This window comes from Anser cygnoides, chromosome 2 (assembly GCF_040182565.1).
Source record: "Anser cygnoides isolate HZ-2024a breed goose chromosome 2, Taihu_goose_T2T_genome, whole genome shotgun sequence".
Taxonomy (NCBI): Eukaryota; Metazoa; Chordata; class Aves; order Anseriformes; family Anatidae; genus Anser; species Anser cygnoides.
In genome coordinates, this window is record NC_089874.1 from 105,178,167 (window position 1) to 105,199,889 (window position 21,723).

Consider the following 21,723-nt stretch of genomic DNA (forward strand, 5'->3'; position numbering starts at 1 on the left):
GGCACAAGTTCAGTTAAAGATCCTTCAGACATTAACATGGGAGTTGCAGAGACTTCTGACTTCTGCATAAGTCTTAGTTCTGTTGTGGGCTCTAATAAGCAGCTTCTGGCATAACTTTGGTTACGATGAGAAAGCTCTTCTGAAAGAACTGTCACCTGCTTTTCAGCTGGGAAATGGACTGTGCAGTCACATGTGGACTGCTGTGCTTTTCTTTGAGGTTTTGGCTGTCACAGACAGTACTTTCATAGTTGCTATGATGTCAGGGATCTGTGAAGAGGACGTAACGTTTAGATTTAAGTTTTGATGGGATCTACGTAATCAGAAAGGTCTACAAGATCACATCAAAAGAAGCATGGACAGCAGATTGAAGGAGGTGATTCTCCCCCTCTACTCTGCTCTTGTGAGACCCCACCTGGAGTACTGCATTCAGCTGTGGGGCACCCAGTACAAGAAGGATACAGAAGTACTAGAATGAGTGCAGAGGAGGGCCATGAAGATGATCAAAGGTCTGGAGCACCTCTCCTATGAAGATAGGCTGAGGGAGTTGGGGTTGTTCAGCCTAGACAAGATAAGGCTCCGGGGAGACCTTACAGCAGCCTTCCAGTACCTAAAGGGGGCCATCAGGAAAGCTGGGGAGAGACTCTTTGTCAGGGAGTGTAGTGACAGGAGAAGGAGTAATGGCTTTAAACTAAAAAAGAGTAGATTTCAATTAGATATTAGGAAGAAGCTTTTTACTCAGAGGGTGGAAATGTTCAAGGCAAAGTAGGATGGGGCTTTGGGTAACCTGGTCTAGTAGGAGGCGTCTGTGCCCATGGCAGGGGAGTTGGAATTAGATAATCTTCCAACCCAAATCATTCTATGATTTTTATGAAGTCCATGAAGTCCTTTATCTTTCCTTGTTATTAGGGAATATAATCCCTAACCTCAGCTAGGAGCAAGCTGATAAAAGATCTAAAAGATTGTCCTTTATTTTATTTTATTTTATTTTATTTTATTTTATTTTATTTTATTTTATTTTATTTTATTTTATTTTATTTTATTTTATTTTATTTTATTTTATTTTATTTTAGTACAGTGGAGTAGAGTAGAGTAGAGTAGAGTAGAGTAGAGTAGAGTAGAGTAGAGTAGAGTAGAGTAGAAGTGGAGAGCAGTGGATGTTGTCTTCCTGGACTTCAGTAAGGCTTTTTACATTATCCCCCATAAGTTCCTCATAGAGAAGCTGTTGAAGTATGGGCTTGATGAGTAGAGAGTGTGGTGGATTGAAAACTGGCTGAACAGCTGGGTCGAGATAGTGTTCGGTGGTGCGAGGTCTAGTTGGAGGCCAATAAGTAACAGTGTACACCTGGGTCCAGTTCTATTCAACATCTTCATTATCTACACAATGGGATAGAGTGCACCCTCAGTAGATTAGCAGATGACACAGAACTGGGGGGAGTGTCTGATTCACCATGATGCCATCCAGATGGGCGCTGACAAGTTGGAGGAGTGGGCTGACAAGAACCTCATGAATTTCAACCAGGAGAAATGCAAAGTTCTGCACCTAGGGATGAACAACCCCAGGCACCAGTACATGTTGGGGACTACCCAGCTGGAAAGCAGCTTTGCAGAAAAGGACCTAGAAGTGCTGGTAGACACTAAGTTGAACACGAGTCAGCAATGTGACCTTTCCACTAAAAAGGTTAGTGGTATTCTTGGCTGCATTAGGCAAAGTATTGCCATCAGGTCAAGAGCAGTGGTGAGGTTGCACTTAGAGCCACTTCTGGGACCCTCAGGACAAAAGAAACCGGGACATACTGGAAAGAGTCAAGGGATTCAAGCACCTCTCCTTTGAGGAGAGGCTGAGAGAGTTGGACTCTTCAGCCTGGAGAAGAGGAGGAGGCTCAGGAGGAATTTTATCATTGTCTATAAATACCTGATGGGAGGTTGCAAAAAGAGAGCCAGGCTCTTTTCATTGGTGCCCAGTGCCAGGACAAGAAGCAGTGGGAACAACCTGGGATGCAGGAGGTTCCCTCTGAACATCAGGAAAGCCTTCTTTATTGTGTGGATGACGGAGCACTGGCACAGGTTGTCCAGAGAGGTTGTGGAGTCTCTTTCCTTGGAGATCTTCAAAAGCTGTCTGGACATGGTCCTGGGCAACCTGCTCTAGGTGTCCCTGAGCAGGGGCGTTGGACCAGATGCCCTCAAGAGGTCCCTTCCAAACTCAACCATTCTGTGATTCCATGAGTGTTAGTTTTATGCTATAGAAACTAAATGGTCAGCCTTCTGAAACAACCAGTTGGATACAAATGGTTTTCTATCTCTGAAAAACAACTTTTAACAAACTTTATTAAAATAAAACCAATTATACAGTAAAACTAGAACCCTCTATTACGTTGGATGTAACGATGTAATCTGCTTTTCTTTTTTTTTTTTTTGTAGTATGTTAAAGAGTAGCACAAAGAAAAAGAAATCTATTCCCTATTATTTGTTTTCCATGCAATATATATAATAAGGGCTTTATAAATTAAATAATATTTTGAATATACATTTTGAAACTTCGTGCATTTAGCTTTCTGGATTTTGCCTCAGTCTTTGAGAAACATGCTCTGAGCTCAGAACATTTTAATAAGACCCTCTCTGTCCCATACCTGATGTGCCATATGTGCTTGCATCCAGGCCTTTTCATTTACAGTGAAGTAACCTGCTAATGAAACAGCTTTCAATATTGCTTCTTTTTCCTTCGCCATCCACCAGGGTATTGCTTCTCAACGTGTCCAGAAAAAATCTGCCCAAACCCTAGTACTGAACTTGTTGCAAAACAAAAAGCCAGAATAAGGGTTTGAAAATGTGCTTACCCTTGTACATATTATATTCCCTGAATACAAGACTGCCTTAAAATTCATGGTCTTAAAATAGATTGTGAAAATTAAAAAAAAAAAAAAAGACATTCTCTATGTTTTGTCTTTTTTTATTATTTATTATTTCATTTCATTTGTATACTGCTTCAGAAATTTTTTGTTTGTTTTTTTAACAGTGTTTCGCTAACCCTTTTTTTTTCCTTTCATCTCCCTGATGATCCTTCTTTTTGTTTATTCTAGTGAAATCCTAACTTCAACAGATTACCTTCACAGTTACGCTGATGTAATGGAAAGTGGTCTCATCATCCTTGAAAAAAGGTTAATTGTTAAAAGCTTCAGAGATCTTATTACTGTGCATATACAAATGTTGAACCCATAGGAGATTCTTGATATAAAAAGTATATTAACAATTGCCATTTCTATTGTTCTCGTGATCAAGCTGATTGGAAGAGGTTACCTCCAAGCAGTAGAAATATGCATTTTTAATTATATTTACACAAGGAGATCTGGAAGAATTGGAACAAGCCAAAAAATGATAGGTTGTTCCATTCTATTGCTTTCAGTAGTACCATTATATTTTGGTTATCTTACGTGATACGTTTAATTCAAGTCAGTGGTTATAGAGAGATCAAATGTCTCCTCTTAATTAAAGCTTCAATAAATGTTCCATTACAAGCCTTTTTTTTTTTTTCCCCTTACCTTTGGGGATTCCTTTTGTCTTAATTATTTTTTTTAGATGAACTTTTAAAGAGAATTAAAGCTATCCTGAAAATATGAAGAAAATTGATTGAGTAGTTCTCCAGAGAGTAATTTAGAATGACTCATGTCTTACAGCCAGGGTTACTCTTTTTTCCCCTGTAAGCGCTACTGATAATTAAGTTGGGAGTAAAATAAATAAATAAATAAATAAATAAATAAATGAAATTGCTCTTTATCTTAACTCTCAGTCCCTCCAGAAATCTATCCTTTCTTTAGGATATAGCCATACAAACAATTTGTTTATCACATGTTTCAGCTCATATGAAATGTACTAGTTAAGGTTACTAAGACAGCAATGGAAGAAGGGACATCCATAATCACAGCTTAATTGATTATGTTTGTAGAAAAAAAAGTTTGTTATTTTTCTGACTTCCTTAATTATTAGACAATAATAATAGTCTCATAAATGCTACATAGGTGTCTCTCCTCTTGTGATCTAAATTTCTTGCAATGGTAAATGCTTGGACTCATAATAATGTTTCAGTAAACTCATCAGTCCTAGTTTTGGTGAGAGTTCAGAAATTCAGAGTACTCTATGCTGATCATATTATAGATTAATGTGGTTGAAACAAAGCATAGAGGAAGATCCTGAGACTTATTGATAGGCCACTGCAGGTTAATAAGGCTGGCTTCCTTCCAGACTTTTTTCTGGATATGAAATAGAAAATACAAATACAAAATACTGTCATATCATGATTTGAAATGTTTTTATCTGGTGTGTTTCTACAATGTGTCCTTCCTCAAGTTTGTGGTAGAGGGTGAAAATTCAGACAGCCCAATTTATCACAGATTCAAAGTAGATATAGCTTGAAATGAGAAGAAAACAGAAGTATTCTCTTTCAGTGTACTTAGATAAGAAAATCTCCACATGATTATGGAACTGTGTTATTGTTGTTGTTGTTTTATTATTATTATTATTATTTATTATTATTATTATTAATCTAGACCATCAACAGCCTCAAAATAATACTTTTGACTTTACATTGTTTAATGCAGACAGAATGGGACCCTTGCAGATGCTGGGATTTCTGAACTGTAGAAACGTTATTACTATACTTTTTATATCTTTATCATACACATTTGCTATAATGTTAGAGTTAAAAGAAGTCTTGCCTGCATTGTTTCTTTAAAATCTAAGAATAAGCATTAGATTAGCAATTACATTAGACACAGAAAGAAGAGACTTTAAAGCTATGTAAAAACAAAGCTCAAACCAGAATATCTGATTGTATAATTCTATAGTTAGTATGCATGACTGAAACAAAATTATCATCAGGGGGTGAAAATTTAGGCTTAAAATTCAAATTTGTCTGTTGAATTATCCAACAAGAGATAAAATTTTATATAAACAACTACTGAATATGAAAACGAGACTGTTGCTATGAAACTTTTTTTTTCCAGAGAAGCACAAATTAGGCTTATATTAAAACAAATGGAAAATATGTTTTGCAGATATAAGGTCTTTTTATATCTTTTTTTTTTCAAATTTCACTGATTATTCTATAGCTATGTAGATGTAAGTTTATTTATATATGTAGTTATGTATATGTTTGTTGATTACTTCTGAGGTTCTATGAGTTCAAATGAGGGCAATATTTAGGGTGCTTTATATCAAATAACTATTTTTAATTATTATTTATTTATTTGTTTTTATCTGTCCTCAATGATTACCCCTTCCTTGGAGGGGAACTTCCTTCTTCGAAGATGAGAAAAGAGGACATAGAAGATAAACAATACAGACTTAAAATGCTCAGAACAAGGTGGATCTAGTTTGGAGTTCCTTCTTGCAGATGTGTGATCAAGAAAATGTGTGATCAAGCATCAACTGCTTTCAGAAGCAACTGTTTTCAAAATGCATTCTCTCTTGCAGAGTGAATACTCCACTATTTTTTTTTGACTCAGAAAAATGTGCCTACCACATTTATGTTCTTGAAGATGCATTTGGATCAATTGTTTTTGTTGTTGTCTTTTGCTTAATATTTTTCTTAATTATATGAAACAACTGGGATAAAGCTGAATAAAGAAAAATACAGAGGTTTCAGGGAGTTTGAGAATAATTCACAAGTTCTATTACCAAGCTTTACAGCAATTTCAGAAGAATTAGAAGACCTATATTCTGAAACAATACAGTTGTATAAAACTTATCTGCAATTAACAGTGTTTGCTTTTTCAAGTCTTGAATGTTTTTGGCATTAAGGTCTTTTTACAGCATTTGTATTATGGTTGTGTATTTGTTAGCCTGATAGTCTGGGAATTTTAAAGAGAAACAGATAGCAAAAGATAAAGTCATTGACTTCTTTAATCTGCTGGTGCTAAACAAGTTACCATTTTGAAGGAGCATAGTGCTTCATGTATATTTGATTGCTGCAGTTGAGCAGCAGGACACTGCAAGGAATTTGTGAGCTCTTATTTCACTTCCATGTTGGCAAGTGATTCACACCAAGCTGGTGGCTCAGAAAGAAGCCTATTCTCCAAGTGCATAAACAGGAAATAGCTTTTTGTAAGAAGATATGCAAAACACTATTTGCTTTTTATCGACATTTCTCTTCCTGCAGTATCTGTCCAGAAAGGTCATTCCTTCTGTTCCTTCTGTTTCTTCTACTGATGATTCAAGTTACATTTAGTGTTGTGAATAGAAATGAAATGACATTAACACCCCACGGTGCTAACCTTTATTTTAATGAAATATTAATTCCTACAGAAATAGGCAGCAAGCTGTTAAGAGTGGGGTCTGATGAGTATTTGAGGCTGGCTGAGGCTAGAGGAATGAGAAAAGAATGCACAACAAGGAAGCTTTGACCGTTCCTTCTATTCTGTGTGGTTAAGTAGATTTAAATATTAAATGAATCTTAGGGAGCCTTTTGGCAGACAAATTAATCATTCTATCTCACATTAATTGTCTTTAAATATTAAGTTTTCTTTGAGTTTAAGCTGTGCAGGACAAGGACCAAGCTTCCTTGTATTCTGTTATAGAGTCCAGTAGAGTCCTGAGTATTTTTTCAGCTGAAATATTTTCACATAGTGAACATTAATTAAAATTGATATTTAATCTTCCTTTTTTTTTTTTTTTTAATGGTGAAACTATTAAATTGCTAACAGTTTTAACTGGAAAAAAATCTGTCTCTTCTGCTGCTGCAGACAATGTTGAAGAGCCTGTCACTATTTACCAAAATTATAATCAATAAATGTGAGACCGAATACATGGGAGAAAAAGGTAGGAAAGCAGGATGTGTTTATGTGAGACAAAGAGCACTCAAGATAAGATGGAAGCAATTAGAAACAGTAGTTTTGGGGAGATAAACTTGAGACACTGTTTGCAAAAATAAGAATAGATTGCGGACAAAAGACATGTACAGACCTGCTCATGCTGTGCCCTCTTAAAAAATGAAGTTCTGCAGTATATCATCTCATGTTCTGACACACTGGCATTATTTTGTATTTGAGCTATAGCAGAGGCAAGCATGTTGTGTTCTGTAGGTGTTGAAGAAAACTGCAGCATAACACCTTTAAAGGAATATAATCATAATTGGCAGCAAGAAGTCTAATCGCTTTTAAGTTGGACTTTGAAGGAGCTATAATTAGGATTATAAAATGTCACTGTCTATGATATTGCAGGTCTAAATTGGTTATGGATGAACAAAATAGTTCCAAGAGAATGCCAAGTTTGCCTGTACTCACTTGACTCTATACAGTACCTTTTCAAACTGTCATAACAGAGTTCAAAACTGTTTGGTTACACACACTGATATTTTATTCTTTAATGAAGTGATTTGTCTAATGCACGCAATTAAGATACTTTACACATAAGAATACTGCAGTCTAGTGAATAGAACCAAATGTAAAACAGAAACCCCATTGCTTTATGTGCCATTGCATTCATTGATTAATTTATTTATTTAACCATAGTGAGTGAATAGTGGTTGAGTACCAGGTTTGCTATCTTAATAGTTCAAAATAAAAATAAAAATAATAATAAAAAAGACACATTGAAGAATTTAAGTGTGCCATAATACAATGTCAGTATTTGCAAATAGAGTTTCCCGTGCAATCTAACTAGCAGTGTTTTACTTCATAGGGAGTGCACGATACTGGATTGTTCTCTACATTTAAACATTATCTGATATTTAAACAGCAATAATCTTCCTGGAGCATTATCAGTGAAAGCCATTTCTCATTTGAAAAATGTATCAAAACTAGCTAATTCTGCCTGGTACTGTAGAGATTTGAGTCTGCTTTCTGGTGTATAAAACACAGGCTCTATTTATGCATTGCATTCAGCAGGCTGTTATCAGTAGAAATGGTACAAATTTTGCAGTGATTGCAATGTAGCTTCTAGGGTCAGGTATTAATCCTTCCCAAACAAAGCTGAGAAGCTCAGCTTAAAGTCTTAAAAACTCTCCTTGTTGTGTGCTCACACTGCAGCTGTAGCTAGAGAGAGTTCACTATCTTCCTTGCTGAGTGTAACTCCTAAAGAATGTTACTTAAAGTTACAGAGGACTGATGTTTCCTCCTCAGGTATCAAACAAGCATGAGTTTTCCTAGTTTTCACAATGCACAGTATCTTTTGGGAGACTAAGAGGGTCCAAGTGTAAATTTCCATTTCCCCATTGTTAGCATCAAGACATTGTAATGCATTCAGAATTTCAAGGTCAGGTGCAGGTTGGTCTGGAAGGAGTTTGAAACTACTTATAGGTAGAAAACTGTTAGGAAAATAACGTAAAATATATTTATAGCGACTGTAATAATATTAAAACACATTAAAATGCATGAAGGGTGTTAGTAATTGGAGATTCCTTGCTGAGAGGCACTGAGTTACCCATTGGCTGTCCAGAAAATCTCTCCAGAGAGATTTGCTGCCTGCCTGGAGCCCGTATTCATGATATTATGACAAGATAAACAAGCCTGGTGGGGCCAGAAGACTACCACCCATTCTTACTCTTTTATTTAGGGTCAAACGATGCTGCAACAAGGACAATCCAAAATATCAAAAGGGACTTTATGTCCCTTAGAAAGATGTTGAAGGGTTTGGGAGTGCAAGTAGTGTTCTCCTCTATCCTCCAATTTGGTGGCTGGGACCCAAGAACAAGGAGACAAACGGGCCGAGTGAACAATTCACTGTGTGTCTGGTACCATGCTGAAGGTTTGGGGTTCTACAGTCTTGGATGCACTTTTGAGAGACCAGGCATGCTGACACTGGGTGGAATGCACCTGAGAAGGTGAGGCAAGACTGTTCTGGGCAATAAGCTGGCTGGGCTTATTAGCAGGGCTGTAAACTAGATTCAGTGAGGGAAGGGGATGTACCTCTGAGTGATGAAAGCAAACTGGGAACATTGTCACTCTAAGAAGCAACAGGGAAATAATTGTGAACAGTCCCAAAGGAATTAGGAAGGGTTCCTCTGGAAAGGTGATGTAGCCAATAGCCCAGCTGAAGTGCCTCTACATCAACCCATGCAGCATGGGAAACAAGCAGGAGGAGTTGGAAACCATGGTGCGATTAGAAAAATATGATTTGATTGCTATCATGGAAACATGGTGGGATGAACCACACAACTGGAACACCGGAGTAGAGGCCTACAAGCTTTTCAGAAGAGATAGGCAGGGAAGGAGGGGTGGGGGTGTTGCCCTCTATGCTAGGGAGTGGATTGATTGTGAAGAGATGCCTCTCAGGAACAACCACAGACAGGTTGAGAGATTGTAGGTAAAAGTTAAGGATTGAACCAGTAAAGGACGCCTTGTGGTCAGGGTCTACTACAGGGCAACTGATAACGGGGAGCCAAATGATGAGGACTTTTTGCTTCAGCTACAAGAAGCATTGCACTCACATGCTCTCATCCTGATGGGGAACTTCATGCACAAAGATGTCTGCTGGAAAAGCTACACAGCAGGCTGTAAGCAATTCAGGAGACACCTGGATTGTATTGTGGATAACTTATTAGTCCATGTATTAGACAAACCAACCAGAGGAGAAGTGTTTCTGGACCTGGTGCTCACCAATGCAGATTAATTCATGAAAGAGATTAAGACTGGAGGCAATCTGGGCTGCAACAACGATGCCCTGTTTCACGATCTCAAGGAATGTGGGCCTGGCAAAGAGCAAAGTCAGGGTCCTGAACATTAGAAGAGTGAACTTAGAGCTGTTTAAAGACCTAGAGGATGAGATCCCCTGGAACACTGTACTTAGGGACAGAGGAACTGATAACAGGTGGCAACTTTTAAAATATGCTTTTCTTAGAGTGCAAGAACTCTTCATCTCCACGGGTATGAAAACAAGCATGGAAGGCAGGAAGCTGCCATAGCTGAGTTTGACCTCCTGGTCAAACTGAAGTGCAAGAAGGAAATGTGCAGGCAGTAGAAGCAGGGACATGTGGCCTGGGAAGAAGGGATGCCATCCAGATATTCAGGGAAACCAAGGCACGGATAGAACTGATCTTGGCAAGGAATGCAAAGAATAACAATAAAAGAAAGGCTAAGGAGAGTGTACCCTCTCTGATAAATGATAAGGGAGAACTGGTACTGACAGAAATGGAGAAGGCTGAGGTATTCAACAACTTCAGTCTGATGACAAGCATCCCAGGGTCCTGAGGAAACTGGCTGATGTAGTAGACAAGCTTCTCTCCCTCATATTTGAAAAATCATGTCAGTCAGGTGAAGTTCCCAGTGACTGGAAAAAAAGGAAACATCACTCCCATTTTTAAAAACGGTAGAAAGGAGGACCCAGGGAACTACAGACCAGGGAGCCTCACCTCTATGCCTGGCAAGATCATGGAATGAATCCTTCTGGAGGCAACACTAAGGCACATGCCGGACAAAGACTTGATCTGAGACAACCAGCATGGCTTCGCCAAGGGCAAATCATGCCTGACTAATCTGGTGGCCTAGTATGGAGTGACTGCATCAGTCAACAAGGGAAGACAAGCCAATGTCATCTACCTAGACTTCTGTAAAGCATTTCACATGGTCCCACATGAAATCCTGATCTCCAAATTGGAGAGAGATGGATTTGAAGGGTGGACCATTCTGTGGATGAGGAATTGGCTTGAAGGCCACACTCAGAGACAACTGAGTGTGTCAATGGCTCTATGTCCAGAGAAAGGCTAGTGATAAGTGGTGTACCTCAGGGGTCTGTCTTGGGACTGGTACTGTTTAATATTTTATCAACGACATAGGCAATGGGTCACTAAGCTGTTTGTAATTTGTTTAGGGTACTTATTTACAAACTAAGCAATAAAAGCAACAATTTGTTCTGGATTTGAGGAGAAAACTCACAAATCTAGTTTATTCAATTTATAAAAGATTAGATACAAGCAGTGAGTGATATAGTTGACTCAGCATGAATGATTCCAGTATTTCTATGATACCAGGTTTTGGCCTCCTATTTGTTAGCCATACAAAATGACATTGCAAGGCTTAACTTAAGTAATGAAGGCAGAGCTATTGTTTTAGGTTTGTCAAAGAGTATGTTTGTGCTTCAATTATTTTTCACAGGTTTGGTAAGCATTTATAGTGTGCATCCTGATAAGAGTGTTGCCTTTCTGTCAGCAGTGTGTATGATCACCATCAGTCGCTTTCCAGCATAGCCATGATGGCTGGGGAAAAAGTCTACAGAAGATTCAGAGAAGAGAAGTCATAATTCCATCAACAGATGCCAGAGCAGAGACAATTATCTCCAGTATCAGGTTCTCAATTTAAGGTATCCAGAATACTTTTTATTACGACAATAAATAAGTGAACTTTTATATAGAACTTTTGTAACTGAGGGGCTTCTAGGAGGCATGTTGCTTACAGTATCCTGGTTTCAACATGCTGCCTGTCTTTTCTCTACTCCTCTTCAACTTACAAGAGGAAACAGCATAAGGCACTTCAGCCCTCTCAGCCAGGATTGTTTTGTTCATACATTCAGAGTTGTCACCTTGGGTCTCTGAAATAAACTAGACAAGGGTTTTTTTTGTTCTGTTTTTATGCCTATTTCTTCTTTAAACTTGACCTGAGTTTATACTTCCAACACAGATCTGGTGACAAATATTTGCTTCCCAGAAGAGATTTCAAGCAAAGTGCTTTTTATTTATTTTCAAGCTCTTCTCTAAGATTTTGTTTGGTGGTCTTAGAGGGGGAAAAAAAAAAAAGGAAGGTCACCATATTTTGAACACCAACAATGAAAGCCTATATATATTCTTTGTACAACAAAACAATTTCAGCATGTTTTTCTCCCTGGGATGAAAAACCTGCAAATATTTTCCAAAGGCTCTTCCTTTGTTGGTTTGCTTTCCAAACCACAAATATTGCTTAAAAAATACTTTTCCACTAAGAATATGAAATGTTAAAAGTAAACAAAACCAAACAAACAGCAAACAAACGCCAGTGAGTTTTATTAGCGGTCGCGTTCAGTTCAGGTTAATATTAGTGAGATGGCAATGTTGTAATGTATGGCCCTTAATTTTTGTGTATTTACATGTATATTTCTCATCTGCCATTATGCAGCCAAGTCTGCCTACTCTCAGAAAAAAAAAAAAAAAAAAAAAAGTCAAATAGAAATCCCTAATCCCTACCCTTTGGTCTAGCCCCATACAGACACCCATATATATTTCTGTGATATTTTTCACCCAAAACAAACAAAAATCTTAGATCTGGTTGGAGAAGAGGAATTCACACACTTTCTGGAATGCACCACTTTCTGGAAAAGCAAGGAGGATGATAACAAATACATTCTCTTTGTGGCTAAAGGTTTTGATACCAAGAAGATTACTCAGAAGCTGTGTCTACAAAATGCAATGTCCCAGTCCCAGTTTATGAGACACTCATCCGTGGAGCAGCGCTTCTGGATGGTGACTCACTCATCTGGTAGCTTTTCCTTCACTGGAAACTACGAGTCATTATTTTACCTTTCTTAATAGGCATTAGAGAATTTTACATGTTAGCCTGCATTCAGTTTCTTGTCTGAAAAGATCTACTTTTCTGAAGCTGAGGGCAATTAGCTGCAATGCAAAGTATTAGGGAGAGAGGAGGATTTCCAACAGAAGCGTTGCCAATGACTTTTCTTTCTCTGATTTACGCACCTCTCTGCTTCCTCCTGTTCTCTCCACTACAAGCACATATGTCTATAACTGCAGAGAGCCACTGAATATAGAGATTAAATTAATAACTGATGTGTTAGAAACAGTTTTAAAGAATTAAAAGAATTTTAAAATGCACAGGTTGCATTTGTGATCTAACAAATTGCTATATCTCTCTTGAGAGTGCTGGAAGGGAACCCTAAAAATGCCCGTAAACAAAAGTCACTGTCTCAGCCTCACATCCAGACCAACAGCTAACCATCGATGATCTTTACTTGAGAGAGAGTTCAGTTAGGTTCTCCAAAGGTATATGACTCTCTTATTTCTCCTTTTGGTCTAGAAAAGGTAGGACAAGGGCTGTCCAGGTAGTTAATGTTAAGAGATAATATCCCGGGAAGTGAATTTACGTTAAAGCTTATAATGGCAAGTGGCAGCAAGGAATAAAGCTGGGAGTCTAAGTCAGCTTTTTCAAGCTCAGTTGAAGACAGACTAGGGGCTCAGTTTATAAACATTAACCACAGATAAAATGTCACAGACACACACTGCCCTTTGAAAAGTTAACATTTATCAACTCTTTCCAGGGCAACTGGTCCTGGTGGGTAGTTGTTAGCAATTGTGTCATGTGGAAATCATTCTACACGCATTAAAAAGTATTACAATAAAACAAATAAAGATCTTGATTTGAAAAAATCTTGATTTGATTGTTTTTCATAGGATGGTGTGCACTAGAGAGGCAATGCTGGCAGAAGGAGTTTTCTCTCTAAGACTGAGGGGGAAACCAGAAAAGCACACGAGAATTCTGAGAACGTCTTTCAACAAAAGCCCGGAGGATGGCATGAAACAGCTCTTCATTCATATTGTATTTATCAAGTGGCATTTCAATGACAGGAAGCTGTTCTCTGTGAAGTTCCTCTGCATACTTTCATACTGGCATTTGAAACAGATCATCCCTCAAGATCAATGCTGCAGAGACACGCACCCAGTATTTACCTTCCTGATTGTTTGGGCTTAGTCCGAGCTGTGACTTAAGAGTAGCAGTAAATGAGAAAAGTGCAGGTCTTCTAAAGACGCTCAAGTTCATTAGCTTGTATTTGTTCTTACAGATTTATTCTCATCTTAAAAATGTCAACCAATGATATAACTGCACACGTTGGATGTTGGATGGGTATTGCAATGATTTCTTATGCCTACTGTGTCTTCCAACCAGTGTTTTGTCACAGAAGGTATTTTCTTCTCACTTGGTCTCTCTTCTACCATTGAAGTGATCATAAAGAACAAATACAAGCAAAGACCTTACACAGAAGAATTGTGCAGCTGTAACTTAAGCAAAGACAACTGTGAAGCGGAGGCAGGGTTGACAAGGTGGGAACAAAGCTGCTATGGGATTTTCTTTTGTTGTTAGAAAACTGCTATTTGAGCAGGTTGTGTGTAAGCCAGGAGGTAGCACATATGGGACAGAGATCCCCTTTGCGTTGCAGAGACAATTAGTACGGTATGCTACTGTTGAAGTAACAAGATTTTGTCTTGGGGCTTAATTTTAGCTTTGCAGTGGCCCAGCAATAGCCGTACAAGTGGCTATTGCATCTACACTGCCGTGTAGTTCTGCACGACTTTGGCCGTATCAGCACTTTGATTAGGCATTGCCACCCAAGTTCATCTCTGTTTCCTCATTAGAGAAAGTTAGTGAAAGTTTTTCAGGCACGAGAAATAGCGGTGAATGCACAGCACCTTCTGCTGTTGTTGTACATCGGTTGGACTTGAAGGCTATCTGCTCAGTGACCTGGGCCAGCACCCTTGTTTTATGAAATAGAATTCTAAAAGCAGATTATGGTGAGCAGTAAGAGCAGGACTAGTGGCAGCCTTGGATGGGGTCACCTCCCTTCAGTGGCTGATATTTCCAAGGTCTTGCATGCTGGAGGGGAACAAATGCCGCCTGGAAACCATTTAACATCTTTTCCAAATCTGTACCTCCTTGTTCCACAGGAGAATCTTGCAATTTTCTACAGCTGGTGCTGCGACTGTGCAGGTAATGATACTAGAAACAGCAGTGCTCTCTGGCAGACAGGCATTTTCTGGAAAAGCCTGAGTGGATGCTCTTCCTTTCTTTTCTCCCTTGGGAATAAAACAAACAACATATGTCCCTAGTGATGAGGGCCACAAACCCACGAAGTTCCATACCCAACACTGACAATATAGTGCAGACTAGATTCTCAGCTGGTGTTAGTGAATCCACAGATTTCAGTATGCCATGTTTACTTGCTCTCTTTACTTACCTGAGCTGAAAACTCAGTTGTGTTTACGCAGCTAGTAAAACAAATAATTGTTCTCTCACTTGCAGCATATTTGGCAGTCTGCAATGTAAATTGCTCTTTTGTTATGTGTAATCTTCCCTGCACTGGTTAAAATGTGTTGTCATAAAAAAGTTTTGTCATAATGGCATACCCTATTCTAAATATCTCTTGGGTGATATGGTTGCAACGACATGTTTTGATGATATACCACTGACTACTACAGCACTGTATTTTAGTACACATCCTTTATGAATATTTTGTACAGACTGTAGCAATCTCCCAGTGACCAACTCTTAAGTATCCCTTCAAGGTCAGGGTAAAATGTATATCATTCTGTCAATATTAATACTGAAAACCTAATCCTTTTTGCTAAACAACAACAACAACAATATTTCAGGAAGAAACTAAATAGATTTGCCACTGGTACTTTATTTTCTTACATCTGGACAATACAATTAAATTTGATTTCTTTTGATAGAAACAAAATATATTTATATAAAAATGCAAAACATTGATGCATGAATGCTCAAGGAGGTACAAAGGTAGCAATCCTAGGTGAATAAATAAATAAATAAATAAGAATTGTTCCCTGAAATGTTCCCTGTCTGTCCATTAGTTATAAGATTTGATGACAGTCACCTTCCACTAGAGTGGAAAGACAAAGCTGATGTTTTAGTAATATCTCAAATACTCATCACTGTTTTTTCAATTGGATATTTCTTACAGAGCAAGATGGAAACTTAGAATGTTCAAATGTACATTGTCACAAATACTGATAATTGATAAGACATTTAGGAGAACTGACGATAAATGGAGAAATGCAATCTGAAATTAGGTACACCAGAGACGTACTATACCTTAAGAGAGAAGCTGTAGAATGAGAAGCTGACAAAATGAAAGAGATGGTGGAGTTGTGCAAGAGTATTTCTTGCAAAAAGGGGTGGAGGAAGAAAGTTAGAGATTTTTTTCTGTCTATCTTATTAGTCTTCTCAAATACAGAAATTTTAAGACCTAGCATGGTAGATTAGTACCTTAAGATCAAACGCACAATTAATGTAAGATTATTAATTTTAACTGGAATCTTTCCTGTGTGTGTAATCTTCCTGCAAATCATAATATTTAGGGAGAAAAGGAGATAATGGTACTTTGCCATTTACTTTGACTCTCTTTTCCCTGTTGTAACTGCAAATTCACAGGGTCTGTTTCTTATAATTTCCTTGTGAAGCCCCTAGAACAATACGGCCTGACTTAAAATTCAATATAAACATTTCCATGATGCAACTGATTATTAGCATAAGGTCAGAAATGTTTGAATCATAGAATCATAGAAGGGTTTGGGTTGGAAGGAACTTTAAAGATCATCTAATTCCCACCTCCCTGCCATGGGCACAGACATCTCCCACCAGACCAGGTTGCTTAAAGCCCCATTCTACCTCAGCCTTAAACACTTCGAGGGAGGGGGCATCCTCTGCTTCTCTGGGCAACCTGTTCCAGTGCCTCACCACTCTCTGAGTAAAAAGCTTCTTCCTAATATCTAATTGAAATCTACCCTTTTTTAGTTTAAAGCCATTACTCCTTCTCCTGTCACAACACTCCCTGACAGAGTCCCTCCCCAGATTTCCTATAGGCCCCCTTTACGTACTGGAAGGCCGCTGTAGGGTCTCCCTGGAGTCTTCTCTTCTCCAGGCTGAACAACCTGAGCTCTCTTAGCTTATCTTCATAGGAGAGGTGTTCCAGCCCTTTGGTCACCTTCATAGATCAAAGTGCAGTGCATCCTCTGCACTTGTTCTCATACTTCTGTGTCCTCAAAGAACTGGTCCGTGAAACCATGAGTGCATATCTTTCTCGTGCTGGTGTCCCCAGACCTGGTTGCAATACTCCAGGTTGGGTCTCACAAGAACAGAGTAGAGAGGGAGAATCACCTCCCTCGACCTGCTGGCCATATTTCTTTTGATGCAGCATTTTTGATACAGTTGGCTTCCTGGGCTTCAAGTGCACGTTGCTGGATCATGTTGAGCTTCTCATCAACCAGTCCCCCATGTCCTTCTCCTCAGGGATGCTTTCAATCCATTCTCCACTCATCCTGTGTTTGTGCTTGGTATTGCCCCGATCCAGATGCAGGACATTGCATTTGGCCTTGTGGAACTTCATGAGGTTTGCATGGTCCCACCTCTCAAGCCCGTCCAAGTTCCCTCTGGATGGCATCCCGTCCCTCCAGCATGTTGACCACACCACACAGTGTGTGGTGTCATCAGCAAACTTGCTGAGGGTGCACTCAATCCCATTGTCTATTGTCACCGACAAAGATGTTTAGCAGCGCAAGTCCCAGTACTGAGGAACACCATTCGTTACTATTTCCACTTGGACACTGAGCTGTTGACCACAACTCTTTGTGTGCGACCATCCAGCCAATTCCTTACCCTGTTAGATACTAGCACACAACCAAACAATTTGGTATAAAACCAGAGCTCAACTCATAGATGGTATTGAGTGAATCCAATTTTCTAGGTTCTGTTGAACTTCTTGACTTCCGAGATAACATCCTCTTTCCTCACTCCTCCTTTTCTTCACAAGGTAGGAAGCCATGACAGCAAAGGTATAATGTGCTCTGGCTACATCTCCAACCTAAAACCAACTGGACTCCATATGCACTATAGAAACAAATTGTCATGGACTTTAACTCTGACCAGAAAGGCTACTGCAATTAGACATGAGTAGAATATGTAAAGCAATTGAATAAATGTTTATGACCTTTATTTTATTTTTATTGCCAACTCTGCATTGCCCTCAACAAAGTCAAGCTGAAAATACCAAATTTCAGCTATCCAAGGTAGAGAATAAGCTCTCTTTTTAGTCCATGAGTTATGAATGACACAAAAAATGCTACATTAGAAGTTCAACAGACAGTTCCAATAATATAGAAATATATGTGCTGTCTAAAATGTATTTCTACGTTTATAAGTAAAACTGTTTTTGATGGTGTCAAATTTCTTATGAGCAAAGACCTTTACAGACAGTTGGAAGTAACAAATATTTTGAGGAAAATGGAGAAAGGAAAGACATAAAAGGTTTATTTATTATCCTTTATGCTTTCTTGTGTTGAAAACATTTTGCTTTTTTTTTTTTTTTTTTTTTTTTACCACTTTAGGCGAAGCTGAAAATAGGAAGAATCTGTAAAAAGTCAGAACTTGTAGAACAAAAGAAAGCATTTATTACTCTGCTTGTTAGTCTATAAATCTCAGACACATTTCATACAGTCTTTGTTCTTTACCTCTAGATGAACATGGTTTGTTTATTCAAAAAAGAAATCAAACTTCAGTGCATTCTTGATTTCTTTAGCTACAGTTTACTAATGCAAACACTTTTAAATAAATGCTTTGGGAATCTTTGTTAACACTAAACTAACTGGCTTAACATATACATACAGGTATTTGTAGGGATCATTTTAAAATTAGTAACCTATTTTTCTCATACCTATCTATAATGGAAAAATTACATGCAATAAAAATACAGATTTTCTCAAGCTGGGTGGTCACAAGGAAATAAAGTTTCTGTGTACAAACAGCTTTGATCTATCCTGTGTCTAATTTATTAGTGTTCCTCATAATATTTGAATAAATAGAGAATCTTATAGATCCACTATTCTTTTTTCACAATGACAATGCAAAAGTCAAAGCAATAATTTCATTCTATTTTTATTCATTGATGAAGCATCTATTTTTTTTTCCCTGGTGAATACTTCAATAAAATAGAAACTCCTTCCTGTTATTCTTTTAGAATAATGTGCAAAAGCAATGCTAAAAATGGCAGGTATTTATCATAACATTTCAATATTCAGTTGTTATTTTCTTCTCTACCTCCCAGATATTTTGGCATTGGATCTGATCCTGTGTTTGTTGAAATCAATAGAAGCATTCTTACTGACTTCAATAGTGCAGGAGTAGGCTTGTGGCAGGCAGAGTGGCTTAAGTAGTTAAGAAAAATAGCTTTGTATATCCCCAAGGGAATAAACTCCACTTTGATTCTCTCCAGTGCCCAGTGACTAGACTATTCTATTAAAAATGTGGCTGCCAACAACAGCTTAGCTATAATAATAACCAAGAATGTACTTGGTTTTCCTAAATATATGCAAGGATGCTGTTTATCGTTTTTATTTTGTTTGATTTTGTTTTCCTTGCTCAGTGTTTGTAGACTTGGCAAGGGCTCAAGAGCTCAAGGCCACGCTCTCGCTTCATTTAAAGCATGACCATTTCTCCACTACCATTTCTGTTTTTTACATTTAATTTGCTGACCTAACTCCCTGAAAATGTCTGACCCATGTAATCCTGAAACTTTTGTCTAATTAGACCAGGATGAGACTTCAGTACTACTTAGTGGGAAGGTTAGGCTGAATACAATGTTCATTGTGAAATTAGTTGTGTTGAAGACATAATTGTTAAAAAATCCCTATCATTGTGGAATAAGCATCAAGATAATCCTATGTTTCTTTGGCATCTGAAGCAGATTGAATGTGAGCTGTTGTTATTTTCATTTTCCTGGTTATTTTTCCTGATCACATGGTGGAATGCTACCAACACAGTAAATAAAACCTCAACAGCCAAGTGAATTCACTGTTCTAAAATTTATGGCAAAACTGATAAAAATGTGGTTTGCCTACTTGCAAGTTGAGATATGTCCACTCTAATCCTCTGGCCTCAGCTGGCTACACACCAATATGCTGTCTGAGTTCCAGACCTATGGTAGCTTGATTTCATTACTCAAGGTCACCACTATCCTGGAAATTACCATGAAGCCTGAACATGGTTTTGGTCCTGAAGCTTCCTAGATACCTTGTCTTAGTGCCCTAAGGGTGCTACCAGTCCTTGCTGACCCTGCCCACCCATGGGAGGCCCATTTTCAGCTCAGTTGGGGCCCTTAGCCTGAGCTGTGCTTTAAGTATGCTACCTCCAGGCCTGGAGGACCTCTTGGTCCTGGATGCACCTCTTGGGCCTATGTGGCAGCCTTGCCTTTGGACCCAAATCCTGCTACTCCTACTTGGCTCCCTGAATGGACCTTGGACCTGAGTCATCACTGAACTTGTTTGGGTCTGTTGATGGTCCCCACTATCAGCATCCTGTTTGGGTTCTGTGGTACTGCACCTTGGTCAAGAAGGGCATTGCCTGCTCTGGTGTCATGCTTGTCTTGTCCCACCTTGTGGGACCTTCTCTCCTAATTCTCAACCTAATTCTTGCTGAGATCTTGAGTACACATCGAGAGGTATATAACATGCTCACCATTCTCACCTTAGAAATCTGGATTTGTTTCCTACTTCAGAATTATTTGCACAGGAAAAATCCTTGAATAAAATATAAATGCAATCCTGGAAGCAGGGGCTGGTACCCAGTAATGGTTTATTCCAAATGAGTGCTCTAAATCCTAACTTTGCAACATACCCTTTCACTTGTCAGCTTATTTTTGACATTTTTTTTTTCAGTGAGTCTTTTAATTCTTTCTGCGTATCATCAAAGCATCAGCTGAAAAGGTACATAGGGCTTTTAAGGAAATAACTTGTAGAAACTTGGTTAATGCACACACTTAAAAGACTATCTTAAAATACCTTTAGTCTGGAAAAAGATATCTAGCCCTTGAGCTGTTGCTATCTTCTAAGTGATAGGCACTAACTCTCTTTCTATGGAAAGAGAAAGCCCTCCTTATTTCTTCGCTAGGGAAAAAAAAAAAAAAAAGATTAATATTGGGAGAGGGTTCAGCAGTGTGTATCCCAAGTAGAAAAGGGTTCCATATATTTCTGCAACAGTCACGGCACAGAGTCAATGTCTCCTCCTGGCCCACTGTAGGCAGATTTGGGCAGAACTTACCAGACTTATTCTGTTGACTGTTCTGGATTGCCATTTTGAGGAACTCAATTTTTATTGGGCCTTATTGGCGGATTTTGGGGTCTAAATCAGAACTCTAATTTCCATGTTTGATGCTTGGATACAGACTTTGATACCACTGGGGTTTTATTGCTGTATTGTGTTGTTGTTTTAAATCTTCTGTATCTTAGAAAATCTCATTTTAAAACTGAAATTTAAATGAATGTAATCTGTACCTAGTGGCAAAGCTATCTTCCTGATAAGGTAATCAGAGCTACAAAAAAAAAAAAAATTAAAAAAAATTACATGTCAAAGACTGCAAATTCCCAAAGGCTAAAGAGGTTTGGGAAACCACATAACATGAGCAGTTAAGCACACAAAGAGCCTGGAAAATTCCACTTCTTGTAGTGATTGTAATTATCAAAAAAGCACTCGTGCAGCATGTTGGAGCTTGGAATAAAGCTTTCCTGTTTTTAATGTACTTATAATTATCTGTAGAACAAGCCTAGCCACTGATGACTGTACATTTTCATGTTATTACAACTATTTTAATATTTAATACATTATAGTAATAGTAAATAATTACTACCCTTTAGAATTATAAAGCTTCTGTTCATGTTGAAATAAAAAGCAAAGAAACACTGAAAGTTTTGGCAAGATGTAATCTTCAGAAACTTTATTTGCCCTAATAAATACTTCAGTTGGACAAAGTGAAATTGCTCCAAGGGAAAAAAAAAAAGGCAAACTGATGACTAGAAATCTTTACTAAAGTAGATACAGAAAAAAGGAAACCACCTTTCAGGCCTTTAAGTCCTTCTTCAATTAAGAAATAGAATCTACTAATCTATTAATTCCCATTTACATAGGGAAGCAAATGGTCTGGTTCCTACACACCAATGCTGTATGCATGTATCTGGTGTTCCTGCTGAGTGTT